We start from the raw sequence: 21,342 nt of genomic DNA, 5'->3' as shown, positions 1-21,342 counted from the left end.
ATGCTGGTCGTAGTTATTTCAAAAATGAACCGCCCTCGAGCCCAAAAATCAAAATTTTTCCTTTCTCTTTCTCTCTCCCAAGCGTATTTTGGTAGTACAGGTAGGAGGTGATAACAAAGAGCTTAGCACTGCAATGCCTTCATGTAGCAGAAATTGCTCCTACTGCTGAGCCCCACTGTTTCAAACGGCAATCGCAGCTACAGAAAAAGAACTAATTAGTGAAATTGAAGGTAATTTAAGAACACAAATGGGCTATCTTCCTAGGATGTGGCAGTAGTCATCCAGAATTGATATGTGTACAGGCTTCAGAAGTAATGAAAGTAATGTCAAACGTCCATCATTGACATTATCCAGAGACAGTCGGACGATTGTCGGCTTAAAAGCAGTGCAATGACTTAGTAATACAAGGTCAGGATTCAGATTTGTGATAGCTTAAACAATAGCGAGATTTCTTATTGAAATAAACGTTCCACAGATTGATTGACTTATAATAACTAAAAACTACAAAGCATAGTGGCATCCACTACCACCCTGTTTTAGTGAAGGTCCTTTGAAACCATTGATTCATCCACTGTTTCCTTGAATATACCAAATCTTGTGATACACAGATTTGGGGGCAAGCACTTGACAAACAGCCTGTATGACTGTCTAGCAAAAGTTTCTCATGGCCTATCTGTATAAATGCCTGGCTGTGCGCTCTAAAGCCTTGCCATTAGTTTCTATGCACAATTTTGTTCAAATTTTATTTTGATTTTACACTTACCCATGGCCAAGCAGCACCGCTTCTCACAGTGCCAGAAAAACCTGCACCTACCAAGTCTGATTCACAGGTTCAGTGCAGACTCCGAGTGGCATGAAAATCTACGCAGGTGGCATTCATGCCTGAAACGAAAAGTGTTGGTGTGCGAACAGGGCATGCATCACAGGAAGCTGGTATGTGGGCAATGGAGTACTTGCCCCCTTTTTCAAAAATAAGAAAGAAACATATTGCAATGCATGCATTGCGATTTTGTGAGTATAGTTGGTACTGTTAATCTCTGTAACAGCAGCACTAATTATACATTATTGTGCCATTACAGGTGATTTTCTAACGTGACATTTTTTGTGTTCATGGAAGGAGTACAAGTGATATAGTCATTAAAACGCTAATGATATAGTCATTAGCCCGGCTGCTGGCCCGAAATACACAGGTTCGATCCGGGCCTCAGCAGTCAGATTTCGATGTAGGCGAAATGCTAGAGGCCTATGTACTGTGCGATGCCGGTGCACATTAAATAACCCCAGATTGTAGACATTTTCTGGAGTCCTCCACTACGGCGTCCTTTATAGCCTGAGTCGTTTTGGGATGTTAAACTCCATAAACCAAACCAGCAAGCACACTAGCGTGAGGTCTTCCTTGGAATCCTTTAACAATTGCGTGAGGTCTTCCTTGGAATCCTTTAACAATTATGTGAATTGTTTGTTGAGCATCACTCTTATCTGAGAGAAGCGTAAAGATAGTTTACTGTTGGCAAGACAGACATAAGTTTCTTTTAAAGTAGCTTTAAGTGAGCTAGTGATGCAGTTGGTCATTATCAGGGAGCAGCCTCAGCAATTAAAGTTAAGTGTTTTGCCCAGCAGTTGGAAACCATTGTACTACGCTTCAAGAAAGAGAAATCATTTGAATCTGAAATGTAAACCTCTAAGTATGCACACAATAGGCTGGTTTCTTTGCACTGAACAGTCGAGGTACACCAATGTAATGCATCTCTGTTAGTAGATACACGCACTGCTGATATCGGTACAACTCCACCTTTCTTACCGATTACTTTCACAATGTTTGCCACTGCACATTGCTCTCAATTTTCCTCCCAATTGCAGAATCTCCGACAGACTTCACAGTTGCCGATAGTATGCTGCAAGTGGACACAGCTCCGAGGTGTTCGCCGCCAAGCTGCTGTGGTTTGTCTGCAACATTCGAATACAATCCTCGTGACAGCACTTACCAACTAAGTTTGGACACCTCAGCAGCGCAAGTGTATTAATAAGCAAGGCCTAGGCACACATATAAAACCTCAGCAGCATGTAGGTATTCTCGTTAATGGCTAAATTTCCTTCAGTAGAACCAGTGCGTAACATAAACATGCAAATATTTTTTAGTAGCACCTGATGGTGGTCGTTCATTAGGGTTTATGGTAGTTGTACATTGAGCACATTGTTTCATTATTTAAATGGCAATACTAAACTGCCTGCAGGTCTTTCTCTGAACCATCACCACCTTGGAGGTTCATTGTTTATGAAGACTGCTTGCTGGAGCTCGCCAATCTCTGCAGGAAGTGCCATCACCCAGCACAATCTCCACTGAAGGTGTGTAACTAAGGCTCACTTATCCATTGCAGCGGTTGCAGCAGAAGTTGATTGGCACCAAGGCACTCACAGGTGGATAATCTTGTCCGGAGAAAATGTTAGTTATTTCGCACTAAACGCGACTACAGAATGAAAAAAAGCGAACTCAGCAGTGAGAAGAGGTAAGATGAGTGGTGGGTGTGAAAAATGAGACTCATGCTATTGGACATAGTGGCGAAAAAAACTCCGGTTCATAATCAGCGCGGCATCTTTCCGGCTTTCCGCACCAGCGCCTCGCGGAAACCCAACGACACGCGATCACATGTTCCCTTTAACAGTGGACCATACTGTACATTGCACTGATCCTGGAGTCTACATTATTTGCGACGTGATCCCTGTCGCTGGAAACACATGCCTTTATATAGATACCTGTGCTTCTACGCCGCACCATTTTCAGCGATGTTCACCGCCTTCCTCATCTCGGTGTCCGTGCCTCTCAGCGTCTTGTTGCGAAGCATTTCGTCTCGCCTGGCCTCAACGCCTACGTTCGCATCTGGGCTCTGGCGTGCCTTGTTGCCCGTCAGCAGTGCAAAATATAGCGTCACTTTATGACCCCTCTAGAAAGTTTCCAGCACTCGAACTCCAATTTTGCTGTTTTTCACATCGACCTGGTCGAACCATTACCATCATCGCATGGTTACCGTTATATACTCACTACAATTCACTGTTTTACACGCTGGCTGGAAGCCAGCCTTATACCGGACATTTCTGTGGAAATGGTTGCCTCCACGCTCATTTCTACGTGGATTGCCAGTTTCAGCGTGCCAGTGGAGATCATCACCCACCGAGGCAGCTATTTTGAGTCCACACTTATCACCAGTTTCACCCAGCTTCTCGGCATCACCTTCTCAAAAGTACTGCTTACCGTCCGCAGGTCAACAGCTTGGTCAAGAGGTTACATTCAGCCGAAGGCATCGCCACTTCCTTGCCAGTTGTCCTTTTAGGTCTTAGTACGGCCATCAAGGGAGATCTCAGATGTGCCCCTTCTCATCTCGCCTATGGCGCATCGTTGCGTCTACCAGCTGATCTCGTGTGGCCGCCTGCCCAAAGCGTTGTCTGTCCTGCCTTGGCATACTTTATGTAGAACGTCTAACCACTCTCCTGTCCTGTATCTCCGCCCGTCCGACACGTGCTCACCAGTGCAAGCTGACATTTGTCCACCGTAGTTGGAGAGACAACGCCTATGTTTTCTTATGCGTGGATTGTGCTCGCCGTCTGCTTTAGGCGCCCTATACTGGACCACATCTCGTCGTCGCGCGGGGCGACAAAACGCTGTGTCATCAGTTGTGACACAGTAATTTCCCTCAACCACATAAAGGTTGTCCACGTCGACAACACCGTGCTGAGTGTAAGACAGCAGAATCTTGCGCTATGCTTTTGTACATTCTATAGAGGCAGTAAAACTACTCAGTGAGGCATGTAACCTGGCTTTTTTGTTGTTCAGCCTCAGAAATAGAAGGATGAGGTGTGAATATTTGCACAGGATGGTGGATGCAGGACCCACGTACACGACAGTATAAGTACAGCACAAATACTTTCTGCAGCTCAAGCTTCAGAATCATTCTAAAAATCAAACAGCTGTAGCAGATCTAAGGGACAAGAAAAATGGTAGGAATAAAAAGTAGAGGGGCCACAGAAAATAGCTTGCACTCATCATAAAGTAGGTCCAAGTAGTACCGACAGAAGACCGGACTTGTTGGGGTCAGGATTAAGTAGCATTTATAAACCGTAATTAGCCTAAGCTGCGTGATAGCTGGCCTATACATAAAAGCTGTCTTCTGCTTTCTTTCTCGTTGTAAAGTTGATTCCACAGTCGCAGGCTTAGTGACATTTTGCCCTGTTTTCTTTGTGAAAATTGTTCTGTCCAATCATAATTCCCGAAGTGTGTCATCCTTTTGGTGTGTGTTCATGCCCTTGCTTAGTATAGCCTCTGAAAGTCCCACAAGTGTATGGTTTTCGAGGTAATGTCCTGCATGTGTGCTAGTTGTACTTCTGCATCAGCAGGTTATTTTAGATCTTAGGGTGTTGGGTAAAAAGTATGTTTTTTTCACCCTTTGTAATGCAGCTCTGCCCTCCAAGTACGGGCCTGATTTCTGTTACATTTTTTTGTATTGTGGCACGTTGAATGAGTGTTACGCATGTGCTAGCCAAGGCATTTTTTACACAGAAGCACAGGTGACTGGCGCTATGGAGCACGTGTCTTTGTGTGCAAGTTGTTTATATTTGTGCAGTACAGAAAGTTGATGACGAGAGGCAAAAGAGGGGTAACACAAGTAGTTTAAGCGGAAATGTTTTGGAAAAAACAGTAAATCGTGGAAAAATATTCTAGAAGTAAACGGCCAAAATAACAATAACATAACACAAGAAAGGACAACGAAAACTAGGTGTGGAACTCTAGGCTGGAGTGTTTGCAAATTTTTAAGGAAACCTATCTTGTTTAATCTCTTCATGCAAGGTCGGCAAACACTTAGATATTAATTTTTATTTATTTGGTCAGTTTGCCTTAAAGGCTCTCTTTTATGAGTATCACATGGGGTGGGGGTTAGTGTATAGGGCGTATAAGGATCAAGAACAGCAACAAAGAAGTATTATTTACCGTCTGAAAGGCTTCTTTTTCTCTGGAAGTGCGATGATCAGTTTGCATTATGAAAGTCAAAGTGATAGGGCCACAGGAGTAACAATAAAAAATTAATGAGAGTTTGGCACACCTTTAAAAATTGAAACGCTCTTCCAAATATCACAGAGTGCCGTTCATGTCTGGCAGTTATATATTCTTGCACAGCTGGCAGGAACTCTGCAAACAACACCCATGCAGCACTGAGTAAAATGGGCTATGCATTTGACCTGACATATTGTCGTAATTGTCCCAACTGCTCGCAGCTGATTTTTGTTTTCTAGGCTACATGATTTAGGCTGGGCTATCTGAAACAGGTATAGACAGCGCAGTGTTTGGTTTTGTAGTAGCTTGAAGGTTGGCTTTTTTTTCTCATAAAGTGCTGGCCAGTGATTAAATATCTACGATGATTCCCCAGTACATAATTCTGAGTCTGTTGTAGCGAGCCTGCAGTGGGATACAGCCCTGCAAAAGTTTAACACTTACCTGCTGCTCACATTTATTGCTAGAAGGCCTGGTTCTGCCGCAAGAGAACGCCCCATTATAGATGCTTAGCGTAATTTGAAAGTAGTAAGACTTTTTGTTACTCAGTATTGTTTTCATAACTCACCTCTTACTATAAAACACTACGAATGGGTTGCCATCACACCTACCACACTTGATGTGCTAGCTTGCTTCAGTAGATATCTGGCCTTGTGCAGGTTCTTATTTACCAGGGTATAGCTTTCGCGATAGTTTTGATTAAATTGACAGCATTCCTATAGATCTGCTGTGCTCACTTATGTCCGCAACACCTGCATAAAGGAAATGCAGCTGCCTGCTCATAATTTCCCATATAAAGTTCAAATTTGAAATCTTTCATGGAACTGCGAGAAGCTGGGGCTCTTAGTGATACTACACCTGGCTTTCTCGAGTTTGGAAGATCCTTTCATAGTGAAAGCTCATTGATACACAGAGTTCCTGCTTAATCGTTCAAAATTGCTGCTAACTATTACCTGTCCTTTTTCATTTTGTTACTCCGTCTGCAAAATTTTGTGATGACCCCCATAATGCGCAGGTCCACACGGGACGGAGAGGCAAAGAGACACCGTATGGCTCAGTTTAAACAAACAGATATATTCAATAATTATACATGATTAAGATTCAGAGGCTGGGGCGTCCGAGCTTACGTGCCGACGACTTCATGGGGGCGATGGAGTGGCTCCGGAGTTGGGCTCGAGCGGTTGCTGGCAGAAGCTGCACGCCGTCGGGCTTCGGCGCTGAAGGCCCTCTTGGCGAACGATGTCGTCCTGAGCGTCCTTCTTCCGTACTGCTTCTCGATTTTTATATCCTCTTCTCCACACTCCCTAGGGTGAGGACGCCCACGCCGGAGGGGAAGGAGGGGGGGCTAGGGCTTTCACTTGGGCGCACAAACATACCACCGCACTTATTGTCTCGCCCCCCTCACGTGTTGAGTCCGAGGGAAAGAAGGTTGTCTTCGAGGTAGCGCATAGCGTCGGCTGTGGTAAGGCGCGCTCTGGCCCGCTGACAGTTCCCGCGGGTCACCGGCCTCCATTCTCCATCCATCAACTGACACTCGCTCCTCAAGGTAAGGCGCGCTCTGGCCCGCTGACAATTCCCTTGTCCTGGAATGTGCCCGGGAGGGCCGCCCCTGGAACCACCATGCCAATTGGGGAGGATAAGCCCGTTTCCCCGCGGCGACGGCGGCGGGTCCGGTTGGGTCCGGTTGGGCTTAAACCCCTTCGTTCTGGTCGTCACTCAAAGAGCATGGCTGGGTAAATGATGATGCCGCTGTCATCTGGGTCTCCGTCTACGCCACAGCCGTCGAACGCGGAACCTCGTAGCACAAACAAGGAATGTCACACTCGCTCACCCTCTAGAAGAATGTTCTCCGAACATTTGAGTCCACGAAGCTCCCCTTGTCTTTCTGAATCGCCTCGCACAGTGCGTCCGACAAAACACTTTTCGCTGCACTCAACACCACTGCACAACACCATATGCCTCCGCTGTCATAACTGGCGTCTCCAGGGGCAGCACTGATCTTCTTTTACAGATAAACATGAAACTCAGCACCCAAGCCTCTCCTTTCTAGTCCAAACTGGACGAAATAAATTTACCACAGTTACAAAGGAGCTCCCACTTCTAGCACGATCACGGCACAGACAAAAATATAGATAACGAAAGGAAGTAGGGCAGGTTCTGCATGCGCTCCGCATGCTCTCCTGTGAAGGTGTTACTTAATGACAGAAAGGTTTAACTACCAACTCCGATAACTTAACACATAAGCACATAGCAATGCTATGAGCTGTGGCATTACACAATTCTAACGAGTTCACAACTCCGCTCTGTTTACGCCATTAGTCCGACTTAGCTTTCCGATTTCGCAGCGGATATCGGCCTTCATGAGTCATACTAAGTAAGTCTGTGACCCTTTGTCTGCTTTGGGACTCGCGAGGGCTCGTGGCAGGAGCCTCCCCTGGCGTTATCTGCGCGGCAACCTCGCGCGCTTCTTCTTCTAGCAATGCATGAAGTTAATCCGGTGGCATTCCAGCCGTCACCTCTGGCGCCTGCCGAACAAATGCAGGAGAGGGCGTTTCTTGCGAACTATCTGCGCGCTCCGCTTCACTTCTGTCCCCATCAAAATCCGCGCTTTCCCTTTCCTCATTTCGTGAATACTGAACCGTTGCCGACTTGAGGCGATTTGCGTGTATCCTTATCAAGCGCCGGTTCACGTCTCGGACTCTGAAGTTTACCGGAGAAAGCTTCTCGACAACCTCGCACGCTCCTCTCCACTTCGTCTGGAACTTACGAGCTAGCCCAATCTGCCTTTGGCAGTTTTCAATGTACATGCTGTCCCCCACATTAAACGGCGCTTCTCTAGCACTGCGATCGTGCACCTCCTTCCTGCGCTTCGCCGCTTTCTTTAAGGCCTCCTTTGCAATGTCCCTCGCCACTTGCAAGCGCGATTCTAGCTCAACCTTATAGTCGTCCAGTGAAGCGTATGGGACACGACGGGGGCCCTCTGGCACTTCACTAGGCTGGTCCGGGTCTCGGCCGTAGAGAAGAAAGAATGGCGATTCGCCCGTGCTCTCGTGTGCTGCGGAATTGTAGGCAAACATTGCATACGGGAGCCACAAGTCCCGGTCCCGCTGGTCGCACGAAACAAAATGCGACAGGAACCCGGCCACGGTTTGGTTCAGTCGCTCCACCGCGCCGTTGCAAGCCGGATGGTACGGTGTTGTCTGCTTCTTAGCGATCTTAAGCAGCTCGCAAACTCTCCTCATTAGCTGCGACACGAAGTTCGTTCCCCGATCTGTCAAGAGTTGCCTCGGGGGTCCATGTCGGAGCACGATCTGTTCGACAAATGCTCTTGCAACCATGTCTGCCTTCTGATCTGGGAGTGCTACCGCTTCCGCGTATTTTGAAAGGTGGTCGACAAATACTAAAATGTACTTGTTTCCGGAAGTGGTCGTGGGCAATGGGCCCATTATGTCCATACCTGTCCGCTCGAAGGGAGCCGAAACCTCAGGGAACGGCTGAATTGGAGCTGGTCTTCGTCCCTTGGGTGTTTTTCTTTCGAGACAGGAATGACACTTCGCACAGTAGTCTCTAACATCCTGTCGCATGCCACTCCAAAAGTACAAACGCTCCACACGCCTGCGTGTCTTCGCTACGCCAAAATGACCGGCGCATGGCGCATCGTGAAACGCGCGAAGAACCCTTTCTGTCCACGACCGAGGTATGACGACTCTCTCCCAAGCGGTTTTCTCTGGTCTCCCTTTCCTGGTTGGCCTCGTGCGCCTACACAGGGTGCCGTCTTTGCCAATGAAATAACCTAGCTGTTCGCGGTGAGACGGTGCGCCCTCTAAGCTTTCGATTATTCGCTTCAGGTCAGGATCTTTGCACTGCTCTGTGCGTAATTCGGCGGGGTCGACTACGGGGACAAACTCATCTATAGCTGCCACGGCAGCTGTGCGGCTGAGTGCATCAGCATTCAGATGCGTCTTTCCTGACTTGTGCTCAACTTCAAAGCAGTATTCCTGCAGGTGTAGATTCCATCTAGCGAGTCGCGAGCTAGGGTCCCTGACACTCATCACCCATTTCAGAGGATGGCAGTCTGTGACTAGCTTGAATTTGCGGCCGTAAAGGTAGCATCTGAAGTGCTTTACTGCCCAGACAACGGCGAGGCACTCCCTTTCCGTAGCTCCGTACTTTTGCTCTGTGGGGCTCAGCTGTCCGCTAGCAAAAGCAACGGGATGTTCTTTGCCCTCGATAACCTGAGATAGCACGGCACCAACTGCGAACTTTGACGCATCTGTGGCCATAACGAAGGGCAAATTAAAATCCGTGTGGCGCAACAGCGGTGCACTCATTAGCTTCCTTTTCAGGGCCCCAAAAGCATTCTCCGCGTTTTCGTCCCAGCGAAAGGCGACATTTTTGGCTGTTAAGGCGGTGAGCGGCTTAGCGAGCTTGGCGAACTCCTCTATGTGCCTTCGGTAGTAACCGATCAGGCCGAGAAACTGCCGGACCTGGCGGACGCTAGTCGGGGATGGAAAATCCGAGACACACCTTAGTTTCTCAGGGTCCGGTCGCACGCCTTCAGCTGAAACAACGTGCCCGAGGTATTTCACCTCGTTTTTGAGGAATTGGCACTTAGAGGGCTTCAGCTTGAGACCCGCTCCTCTTAGTCGCACCAAAACCTGCTCAATACCGCGCAAATGGGTCTCAAAACTGTCACTGTATATGATAATATCATCCATATACACGAAGCACAGCCTCCCCAGAAGACCTGCCAGGATAACATCAGCGGTTCTCGGCCAGACAGCAGGGCTGTTGGCCAGACCCATCGGCATTCTTTTCCATTCATAGTGCCCTGAGGGCGTGTTGAATGCCGTTTTCTCGGCATCTGCCGGATCCATTGCTATCTGCCAGAATCCCGCCGCCATGTCCACTACCGTGAAGTACCTGGCAGAGCCCAGCTGAGAAAGCGTCTCCTGTATATTGGGGATGGGGTATGGATCGATGCGAGTTACGGCATTTAGTTTGCGGTAGTCCACTACCAATCGATACGAGCCATCTGGCTTTTCCACCAATAGTGCTGGTGCTCCCCAGGGTGACTTTGAGTGTTCGACAATGCCGCGATCAATCAGGTCCTGCACCTGCCGCTCCATCTCCTCACGTTAGGAGTAAGGAATCCTGTACGCACGCTGGTAAACGGGCGATGAAGTGCCGGTTTCTATCCTGTGCTTTATAACGCCACAGCAGCCCAAATCCAGGTTGGACGCGGCGAATACCTCCGAGTAGTCGTTCAGCAAACCAGCCAGAGCCTCCCTCTCCCTGGATTTTACGTGAGAAAGATCGAACGACACCTTTGGAGCAGCCGAAGGACTAGCATGCTCTACAGTGGCGAGTACCGTATCGGTGGGCTCACGTTTCTCTATCGCAGAGGTGAAGAAAGCCAATGTTTTGTTCTTGGGAAGGCTCAGTGGCTGCTGGCTACAGTTAACCACCCGTAGGGGCACTCTGTGGGCGTCATTAACTGTCACGAGGCACGCGGCTGCCTTCAGGCCATTGCTGAGAGAGTCGACCGGCTCAAGCACTCCCACGGCGCCGCTCTCTACATCTGAAGGCACAAACACGTACAAAATGTGCTCCGACCAAGGAAGGACGACCGCCTCATCGACCAGCCTGACGGCAACCCGCGAATATACTTTCTCCAATGATCCCACTGTTTGACGGGTGTCAATATCGCTAATGCGAATCTCAGCCCCTCTCCTGTTCAAAAACGGAACTTTTGATCCGCCCGCATTAACCTCTTCCTCAGAGAATGAGACTACTACCTTCCCTTTTCTCAAAAAATCCTGCCCTAATATACCTGACACTCCGTTTGGCAGAGACACCGTGTCCGGGCATACGTAGCAGGGGTGCTCCAATGCAATTCCGCCGAGAGAGAAGTGTAACCAGTAGAGTCCACTTATGCCAAGAGGATCCCCCGTTATGCCTACAAATTTGGTTGCCATACCACCAGACGCTTCCAACACCTCGCGGTCCCCCTTCCTTCGAAGCGTGTTAAAACTGCTCTCCTTAAGCAATGTCACCTTTGACCCCGTATCTATCAACAATTCCATGCAACAACCATTTAACTTGCAACGCACAACAGGGCATGCCTCGTCGGCCACACAAACTACCACCACCTCATCATCCACTGCTCCCTCCCCACGCTCCTCAGGCTGGGGAGGACTAACTAGTTTTTTGTCTCGGTATCTGGAGCCCCGTGTAGGCTTGCTTAGGGCGTGTCTCGCCTGCTTCTCTTTGTGGCTCCCCACGGCGCACGTTTTGGCAGAACCTGGCGATGTGTCCGCGACCCTGGCAAGCGAAGCATACGATTTCTTCAAAATCTCGCATACCGCGCCTGTAGCTTTGTGGCGGTCTCCCGTTTCCAGCGAATGGGCGCTGTTGAGCGCGCGCTTCAACCTGGCGTTCTACCTGCTGAGATAGCAGCTGTTCCAAGCGATCTAACCGCTCTGTCAAGAGAGCAACCTCAGGGTTGAGCACCGCTCTCTCTATGACGCGTACTCTCGCTGCGGCTGTCGTTAACGCCTCATTTCGTTCCTCATCCAATGCGGCCTCCACGGCTTGGTCGAAATTGCTCGGCTTGCGCGAGAGCACGAACCGGCGCACGGGGTCTTGCAGACCAGCCACGAACAAAGCGGTCATTTCCTCTTTAAGTAGATCCTCCGCGTATTTCTTCCTTAGCTGGTCTCCTTCCTCCTCCCTGCTTAACGTATCGCGTGCTAGGCGCTGAAGCCGCGACGCAAATGTTCGCACGTCCTCCCCTACCATCTGTCCGGCGTCACGGAACCTCTGTACCCGCACGTGACGTGGTTCAGTGTCGAAATGCTCAAACGCGAGCTTCTTAAATTCCGCAAATGATTTTGTGGATTTTACTTTTTCGTCTCGCCATGCAAAATCATGAGCAGCTCCTGCCATCTTACACCTCGCCATTCCCAGCATTTGAGCATCGGACCATCCCCCCATTTTCCCAATCTCTTCTAGCATGGAAAATAAATCGCAGATTGGAACCCCTGTCTTATCTCCCGTAAACGTCGGAATGACGCTTCCTAATGCCAGCATGCTTGCTCCGAGCGACGGCTGTGGAGTGGGAGCTCCCTCAGATACAGACATTTTTTTTTTCTCAAGCCCTCCAGTGCCTCAAGCCTCTCAAATGGGGGTAAAAGTCCCACAATCAGTCCCGTGATTCCCTTTTGATTACAATTTTGAAGTCATGAATGTCACAGCATTCAGAGGACATTTGCTTTTGAGACCCCACTTCTGACACCAGTGTGATGACCCCCATAATGCGCAGGTCCACACGGGACGGAGAGTCAAAGAGACACCGTATGGCTCAGTTTAAACAAACAGATATATTCAATAATTATACATGATTAAGATTCAGAGGCTGGGGCGTCCGAGCTTACGTGCCGACGACTTCATGGGGGCGATGGAGTGGCTCCGGAGTTGGGCTCGAGCGGTTGCTGGCAGAAGCTGCACGCCGTCGGGCTTCGGCGCTGAAGGCCCTCTTGGCGAACGATGTCGTCCTGAGCGTCCTTCTTCCGTACTGCTTCTCGATTTTTATATCCTCTTCTCCACACTCCCTAGGGTGAGGGCGCCCACGCCGGAGGGGAAGGAGGGGGGGCTAGGGCTTTCACTTGGGCGCACAAACATACCACCGCACCTATTGTCTCGCCCCCCTCACGTGTTGAGTCCGAGGGAAAGAAGGTTGTCTTCGAGGTAGCGCATAGCGTCGGCTGTGGTAAGGCGCGCTCTGGCCCGCTGACAGTTCCCGCGGGTCACCGGCCTCCATTCTCCATCCATCAACTGACACTCGCTCCTCAAGGTAAGGCGCGCTCTGGCCCGCTGACAGTTCCTTTGTCCTGGAATGTGCCCGGGAGGGCCGCCCCTGGAACCGCCACGCCAATTGGGGAGGATAAGCCCGTTTCCCCGCGGCGACGGCGGCGGGTCCGGTTGGGTCCGGTTGGGCTTAAACCCCTTCGTTCTGGTCGTCACTCAAAGAGCATGGCTGGGTAATTGATGATGCCGCTGTCATCTGGGTCTCCGTCTACGCCACAGCCGTCGAACGCGGAACCTCGTAGCACACACAAGGAATGTCACAATTTATTTAGCTGCAATTTGTTGCTTCATTCAAATTACATTCAATCGGTTAGCACAAGTGTCACCTTTCTGCAGTACTTGTCCTTCAAAAATGAGCCCACCGCAACTTCTCCAACCCTCAAGTCTTCATTACATGCACGTATTTGCTTTGTGTGAAGTGCACTCAGGTTGTGCTGTATTGCTTGTACAAAACTTCATTAGTGTGCTGCTGACCAGGGTAACATTTGTTTGCTTTTCATTTCCAACAGGGGTGAGCAAATGGGAGAGGGGTTGATTCTATGAAACTGGTTCGTCTGGATATCTTGAATATTGAAGAAATGTAGACATCATAATAATCAGTGCTCTGCAGAAGGCAAGGCATGCACCATGATGCAGTATGTGGGTTTAATGCACTTCTCAGGAATTTGCAAAAAGTGCATACAACAGAGGAATTCAATTGTATAGAGATGTCTGTCATTGTGCCCGCATATACTTCGCACAAAGTGGCTCGGCTGGGATCATTCTTTATGCATGGGAGCTAATGCAGGTATAGCTGTTCTGCCATATTACTGTTGCGTATGGAAATGTGTGTGTTCATTCATAGTGATTACAGAGCAATGAGATATTTTATCACAGGCACAAAGCCTGTTATGTGGTGTGAATTTCAGCAGTTGTATTGTTGAAGGCAGCATTTCATGCAAATGTTGTAATTGTAGCTAAGCCAGCCCAAAGTATGCATATGTATATCTATACAAAGTACGCATTTGTCCGAAATATCAATTGTGATAATTCAGACTAATCTACACTTTTTTTTGGTTTTAACTGGAGTTCATTGTTCTGCTTTGCATTTCAATGTGAAACAAATGACTGCACACCTTGTTACCTTCAGTGGGCACAGTTCATTTCTGACACTGATTAATTCCAGGTCGTGAAACCCACAGTATTGCTGTGCGGGAAAGCATTACTCTTTTTTCCCACGACACAGCTTGGCAGAACTCTACGATTCCTTTTCCCAAGGCGACGCCAAATCCGGCGCACAAACTGTCGGTACGTCGTTTACCTGTAACGACTGCAAAGAATAGTCGCTGCATTAAGATGGGGTTGTGAAAACACAAAAAAAAACCTGTTAGTTACAGAACCCTGAATCAGTTTTTCTATTAGTAGTTCAATATCAGTGGCAAGTGCCAGAAACTAAGGAGCCTGGCTGGGCGTATAGACAGAATAAGAGAATATGTCGAGATATTATGTAGGAAGCTATATTTTCACTGCTTTCTGCTTTGCTGTCAGGATTGCCAAAACTTCAACCACTGTGCTAAAAATTTAAAACTTAGTTCATACGAAGGTGGCAGCATTCAAATTGTATAGCGGCAAGCGCAATGGTGGCGAAGCTAGGTTTGAAGATCAAGACATATGTGGAGTTTAATGCAAGCGATACAAATGTCATCATTGAAACTGATACTGGAGTGGAACATGACAATATCGCATGTACCTCTCATATATGATCGAACATGCAACATCCAGTTATATGTGGATTTCTGGTGCGTTGACGAAGGCCGGTCTGTCTTCCAGTAGTGCAAAATATGCAAGTTGCAGCGCGTAGATGTTAAGGCACCCCTGTACAAAGATGTTGCGGCTGGTGATGCACTGCGCACACTCGGGGATGTGGGCAGCTGCTTCAAGGATTTCACGGCAGCACACAGACACGAACATGGTGTCCATGGCGCGACAACAGCCGCATTCACACTTAAGATAAACGTCGTTATTATTATTGTTATTAGTACTAGTACTATTGCAGCACGCAGAACTGCTTTTGCAAGCCGTCGCGCCTGCAGCCAAAGGCAAATTCAAAAAGACCGCTTTGTGCATGCATCGGGCGCGTTTTTGCGAGTTCTCGAATTAGTGCACGTTCGCCACGAAGCATGCGACAAGCGCAGGATCGTGTGTTTCACAGAGCACGAAGGAAAAAATAAAAGAAACGAATAGAGATGTTCGAGAGGCTTGCTGGAGCGGCAAAATTATGCTCCTCAGTCAAGCAAAGTCTACGCTGCTCTACATTTATGTAGGAGAACGTGTGCAAACAGTTCAGGGAGAAATGGCATCCAAACGGCGTAATGGGTGCTCGCGACAAAATATACACGGATTGTTTACGCAAACAGCTATGACCGAGCTACAACATGAGGGGCTGCGCTTGTTAGGGGCCTCGTTTTTTTGTCCGCGATATGTTTGACTGCAGTGACTGGCATAATAGCAAAGAGATCGGGCACTGCAGTTGGGACGAAAACAAACAAAAATCCCGTAGACGAGCAGCATAATAACACAACATGCTTACCAGTTGATGTTGCCTACACGCTCGGCGTCCGCTGGCACCACCTGGACCGCGTCGGGCCTGAGGTCTGCCTCCTCTACGGATTCGCTGGCCAGTGGGTCAAAAGTGAAGTTGTTGTTGTTGCCTCAAATACGATGGTACATACCCACGGTGGGGGATTGGCCAGGGCTTGGTGCAGATCCAAACAGGAAAATACTCATCCATGTTTATCTCAAGCGGTGTAAAAATAAAGTTGATGTCTGCGTTCGCAAACGCGGCGTCTTCGTCGTCTGTATCTTCCCCCGATGCCTCATAATCAGTGTCCTTGCCAAAATAAAGTTCTTCGCCTTCTGACTTGGAGTTATTTGCCATTAATTTGCGACTTGCCCTGCTCCCGTCTCTCCGTCGTCTCCGTGTTTACTTTACGAACGTGCGTGTCGAGCAGACGACGTGCCCACTCGACGTCACGGTTTTCCGGGCCCACGTGACAGCGCATTGTCTGGTTTTTGACGTCATGTAGAAACCTGGAAACTACGAACTGAAACCGAAACAGGTGGGCACAAATAGTAAGATTATTAAGTATTTAATAAGAGCTCGTGCTTCTAACATCATGTACCATGCTTACAGAATCGCTACGCAGTATTTACAACCGAGAGTTACAACACAAAAATGTTTTGTCTCTAACCCTTTATTGTTTAACTTAATTTTGTTTCCAATAGTTTTCCTGTTTCCGGTTCAGGTCGCTCTGACGGATACAAGGAACGAGGACAGTAGTGTCGGGGCAGAGCATGCTTATAAACATGTTGTGCACTGGACGAGCCAACCAGATTGGCATGATCTATCACACAGGAAACACGAAACGCAGAAACTACAAGCACCTACCAGTGATTAAAAAAACACTTGGGAGGATGGCTACGAACGCCTGTTCAATCGCGACAGAGACAGCTTGATAACGGAATACACTCTGCGTTTTGGAACAGAATGAAAATTTAATTCTTTCTAGAGAGTGTTCATAAAGATCTAAAATTCCGCTCGAGAATTGAAGATCGTGTTCCTAATTTACGCCAAGTGCGCCCGGAGCTTCACGAGTTAGGCTACCCCAAGCACTTTGATTTAATTCTACAACGGTCATCACGGCAGTCAAGACCGATGTGCCCTTCTCGACGACTACAAGTTGCCATTGCTGTTGTGCCAGGAGCGAGCGAGTCTTTGGCGCATATTCTGCGGACTTACATTGCGCATTTCATTCACGTTCAAGCGTGCAAGCTGCTGCTCGAGTTGATGGACATTGAAAAAAAAAACGGAAGAAAAAGAATTTGGCTGGCGTTGTTCGAAAGAGATTTCGCTGCTTTTTCTTTTGGGTTATTTTTCATTTTTTTCTACAAATTCTATTCAATGACACAAATTATCGGAATACTCCAATCCTTGCACATTAGTGTTTTTGTTTCCGCAATGCACTCTGGCCGTTCCCCCCCAGTGGGTATGCGCCATTAAGCCTGAACACATCGTCATCATCATCATCATCACCTATGAAGTTCCATGCGAACAGTGAGATGATTGCTACATAACCGGGAGCGAGTATTTCGAAAGACTTTTGAGGGATCACAAGAATGACGTCACTAATAAGTAGATTGCATCCGACGCGCTTGCGGAACACGTGGGCGTCGCGACGCACAAGATCGCCCGGGAAGAAAGATCGAAATAGGAGTAGAGAAGAATTGGCTTTCACGCAGATATCATGAGCTCTTCATAATTCAGGCAACAAAAACGAGAACTCTAAATCGCAGCGACGGTACTCTTCTATCCACATAAGGAAGATGCATGGGGCGATTATTGAAACGCACTCAAGCTGCACGCTGCTGGCTTTCTGTTTATTGAACAAGGCTTCCAGGCAGTCAAACATTTTTAGCAGCAGCATTTTATCGGCATTCCTTTTTCTTTCCACATGAACCTGCTATTCAACCAGACGGGATTTGGTCCAACATTAAGCTTGGAGATAAAAATTATTCTGGCAGATGAAAGACGGCTGGTCAACGCCCTTTTTTGCTGCTGAATCTCATTCGGGTCGCACTTCATGCCGTTAAAAGAAATTTCTTGCATATTTGTCTTTAGAAGGGGGATGTGCTCGTTGGTTTTTTGAAATGTTGAGAATGCAATGTTGTCTTCGCTATTCGTCGCGTTTGTCCTCTGTTTTTAGTGCGAAAGCATTATATGTCCCATTGTCACAAAAGCCGCCGCCCGCCGTCTCTCGCTATTCATGACACTAAAATCCTGACTGACGTCAGCATGCTATATCATGGCGTGAGCAGTAGACTGGACAATAGTGACGTGTACAGCAAAGAAGGAAAACTAAATTTTTTTTCTGAAGGTGTCAGGAACTGAATCATAAACCAGCATACTGCAAAGCGAGCTCGCCACCGATAGGCCACAGGACCGCTTGTTTTATTTAAAGATGGTACTTATACGCTAGAGACAGGCTCTATTTACAGGAACTATTTACAAAGCTTTTAGAAAACGCCACAAAAGACCTCTCAAACAAGGAAGACAAAGCAGCCAAGCACCGTACGGATGTTATTTATCTTCGTTTTTTTTTTCTACATCTTCCACGCTGCTCTCCTTCAGTCTTTATCTCCCAAATTCCCCTCCCTACGCAGAGTAGCATGCCAGCGATATTGAAACGCCGGCTAAATTCTCTGTTTCTTCATTAAAGAGTCTCTCTCTCTCTCTCGGATGTTATTGCTGAGCATATGAGAAAGAGGCAGTGTCACTTCGCTTTACAGTCTGTCCGTTCAAACAATTCCGTCCGATTAAAAATCGTTTGGCAGAAATGAGATTGAGTCGAAACAACAGATTCACAGTGCCGGTACATAATTCGTTTTCAGTGAGCTGTGCAGTCCAATCCGTAAAAAAAATGTTTTAAGAGGTTCTTGTACATATTGTGCACCGTTTCGGTATCGTATGCTTCGAAAAGTCAAATAAATTCGCTTTCAGAAGGCCGCTTGCAGGACATCCCAGGAAAGAACTGCGTCGTTACAACTTATGAAGCAATGATCGATTGTTTCAAGAACATTTTGAAGATGTTTTGCCGGTAGAAATGCGTCAACGCATTACAGCCAATCCTCTCGCTTAGAATATGAATGTGGGTCGTAACGATGGATTCAAGAGGTCCATGGCGAAGCTGCTTGGAGAAACGTTCTCGAGGAAATGAAGCGCCGTTTCTGTGGACGCAGCTGAATATTGACACCGAAAAGAAAACGGATTTGTTGCGAGCACGATGAAAGTGTCCAGCAAGGTAACAGTCTCTACCCGATCAGCACAGCTAACCAGCCCAACACTGGAAATGTATTGGCGAAGACTGGTCTTCGAAAGGACCAGAGAGAAACCAGCCTTTAACACCATTGGGCAGATCACCTAAGCTGCTTGGGTATAGTGAAGTGTAGAGTTGAAGTGGCTGAAGAGGCCGCTATAGCACTAGAGATCGCAGAAGAAGGCACCAGCACCATTCTCAACGATTGCAAGATGGCGCTGAGCAACTTTGCGCTAGGGCGAATCTCCGCCACCGCGTGCAAAATTCTCAGCACGATGCCAAAAAGGCAGGGAGGTTACTCACCTGCTTTGGGTGCCGGTTCATCAACGGATCCCCGGGAAAGAGGCAGCTCAACAATACGCTCGAGATATCAGCCAAGCTTGTGAAGAGGACTCCGACGCGGGGGCCTTGTCAAGTAAGACTCTGGAGATCTACCAGGCCGTTACCAGCTATTACTGATACCTTGGGGTTATCCTGCCTCCTAAGAATTCGTCGCTCATCCGAGATCAAGCCACCACGTGGAAGTGACTACAAAAACGGTCGCTGTCAAATCCGTGGGTCTGTGCGAATATTTTTCTTGATCTGGTAAACCCTTACTGCAAGTTCTGCGGTGAGCCAGCAACGCTGAATCACATAATTTGGGGTTGCGCGGAAGATCCACCTCCTTCAGACCTGATTGTAACTCCGTCAAGACAAGCATGGGAAGCTGTTCTCTCAGGCCCCGACCATGACCAAGGACCGAAGCCGTGGCAAAAGTGCAAGAGGCCGCAGAAAGGGTTCAACTGCCGGCTTGCTGGACGTATATAGCGCACCTTGATTTCCCTGGGCGATATGTCACAACAAGGCACTGCGGCACAGATGGGTTCCTCGCACGTAGTGGCTGAGTGGTAGCGAATGTAGCCAGGTAGCCGCATCTGGGGCCCCTGTCATGTGAACTCTCGTACGTCTCCTGCAGCGCGATAACTTCCGGCGAAGCCTGTGCGATGCGAACTCGCATTTCGGCGTACCGCGGCGCAAGTGAGCGTACGTTCCACTGCAGTATGGATGGTATGCGGAAGGGAGTCCGGCGGCTAGCCATCATGTTGGCTTATCTGTGAGGGAGCACCCGCTGCTGCTAAGCAAGCCCAGTGTCGATCGGTGCCCTCCGGGAAAAGTTCGCTGAGGGCGTGCAACAACAGCTTTAAGCGCGTGATCTCCGCATCCCGTGCGTCAGGGGGCTGGCCATGAGAAGCGGCCGCAGGCTCGGGCCGCTCTGCACGGGACGCCGGGCAACCGGATCGCCGCTGCCGCTGCCGGCGCGGCCGTTGCTTCGGTTGCTTCTGCTGCTGGGGTGCTCCCCTGACGGCCTGCGCATAAGGAAGCGCGCGCGGCGCCTGCTGATGTTGCTGGGCTTGGGCCGCTGTTTCAGCCTGGACGATGGCTCGGACAACCCGCCTGCACATCGGTGCCATGGATGTGGAAATTAAAGTGGCCACGTGACGCTCTCGCTGCCAGTGCGGGCACGCTGGGTCCATGGCCGCGTGCCGCCCCCCGCAGTTAGTGCAGCGAGGCTTGCGCGATCGCGCAGGTACCAGGCTCGTGCGGCCCGCCGCAGCGTGTGCATCGGGCAGGGGCGCGATACACCTCAGTGGAATGCCCCAGGCTGGCGCACTTGGCACACTGGAGCGGCCGGAGAGGGCATGGGCGGACCGCGAGCCTGTGCTTGAATATGGTGATGAACGCCAGTGGCGTCGGCGCCGCAAAACAGAGAGTGTGCTGCCCGACAGCGACGCAGAGACCATCGGCACCGTTGACTGCGCCGCCGCTAGCAGCTCCTCCGCCGTGCTGCGCCCGTCCACACCGAAGACCAGGCCGGAGCTTTGATTCCGAGGAGGAGGCTCCATGGCGCATACCGGCGCGCCGCGGATGACGGCTGTGTCTAGCAGGGCCTGGAGAGCATCGCTGGTCCCCACGTCCACTGCCACCACATTCCGCCGCATGTTTACCCGGACGGCGAGGACACCCGGACGGGGTCCGATCTCCTCGGCCAACTCCCAGCCCTGTTCCCTGGTGAAAGCGGTGCCTTGGTTCGCCGGCCGAAACAGCACCGTTAACACCGGGATGGACGGGACCTCCACGGCAGCAGCGGCTCACTCCAGGGCAGCTCTTCGACGCCGCTGCACCTTGGTAGTGAAGGTGCGTCACGGGACTAGGCTGGCCCCAGCATCAGTGTTGCCGCTGTCTGCGGCGTATTGTTGCGGCGCGCCGCGAAGTTGGACGCGCTCGCTGCCAGCAGACGAGGCCCCAGCCGCAGCCTGGTTTCGTGCGGCGGGATTTGGCGTGGTCGCACCCGGTTTTCTTGTCGACGTCGCCCCACAGCAACAGCAGCAGCATCAGCTGCAGGCTGGAGGTGGGCTCCACGGAGTTCGTGCTGGGCAGGCCCTGTTCCATCGAGTGTGGAGGGAGAAGGAACAGCGACGAGAGGGGGCTTCGAGCTTCCCGCTTGGCCACCGCGATGTCCCTTTTGGTTTCCGAGTCCCTCTCCTCCTCGGACCCCGTTGAGCGTCGCCGTTTCCGGAGAGCAGACTCGTCCATTGAGGG

This window comes from Amblyomma americanum, chromosome 11 (assembly GCF_052857255.1).
Source record: "Amblyomma americanum isolate KBUSLIRL-KWMA chromosome 11, ASM5285725v1, whole genome shotgun sequence".
NCBI lineage: Eukaryota > Metazoa > Arthropoda > Arachnida > Ixodida > Ixodidae > Amblyomma > Amblyomma americanum.
Note: the sequence above shows the minus strand (reverse complement) of the source record.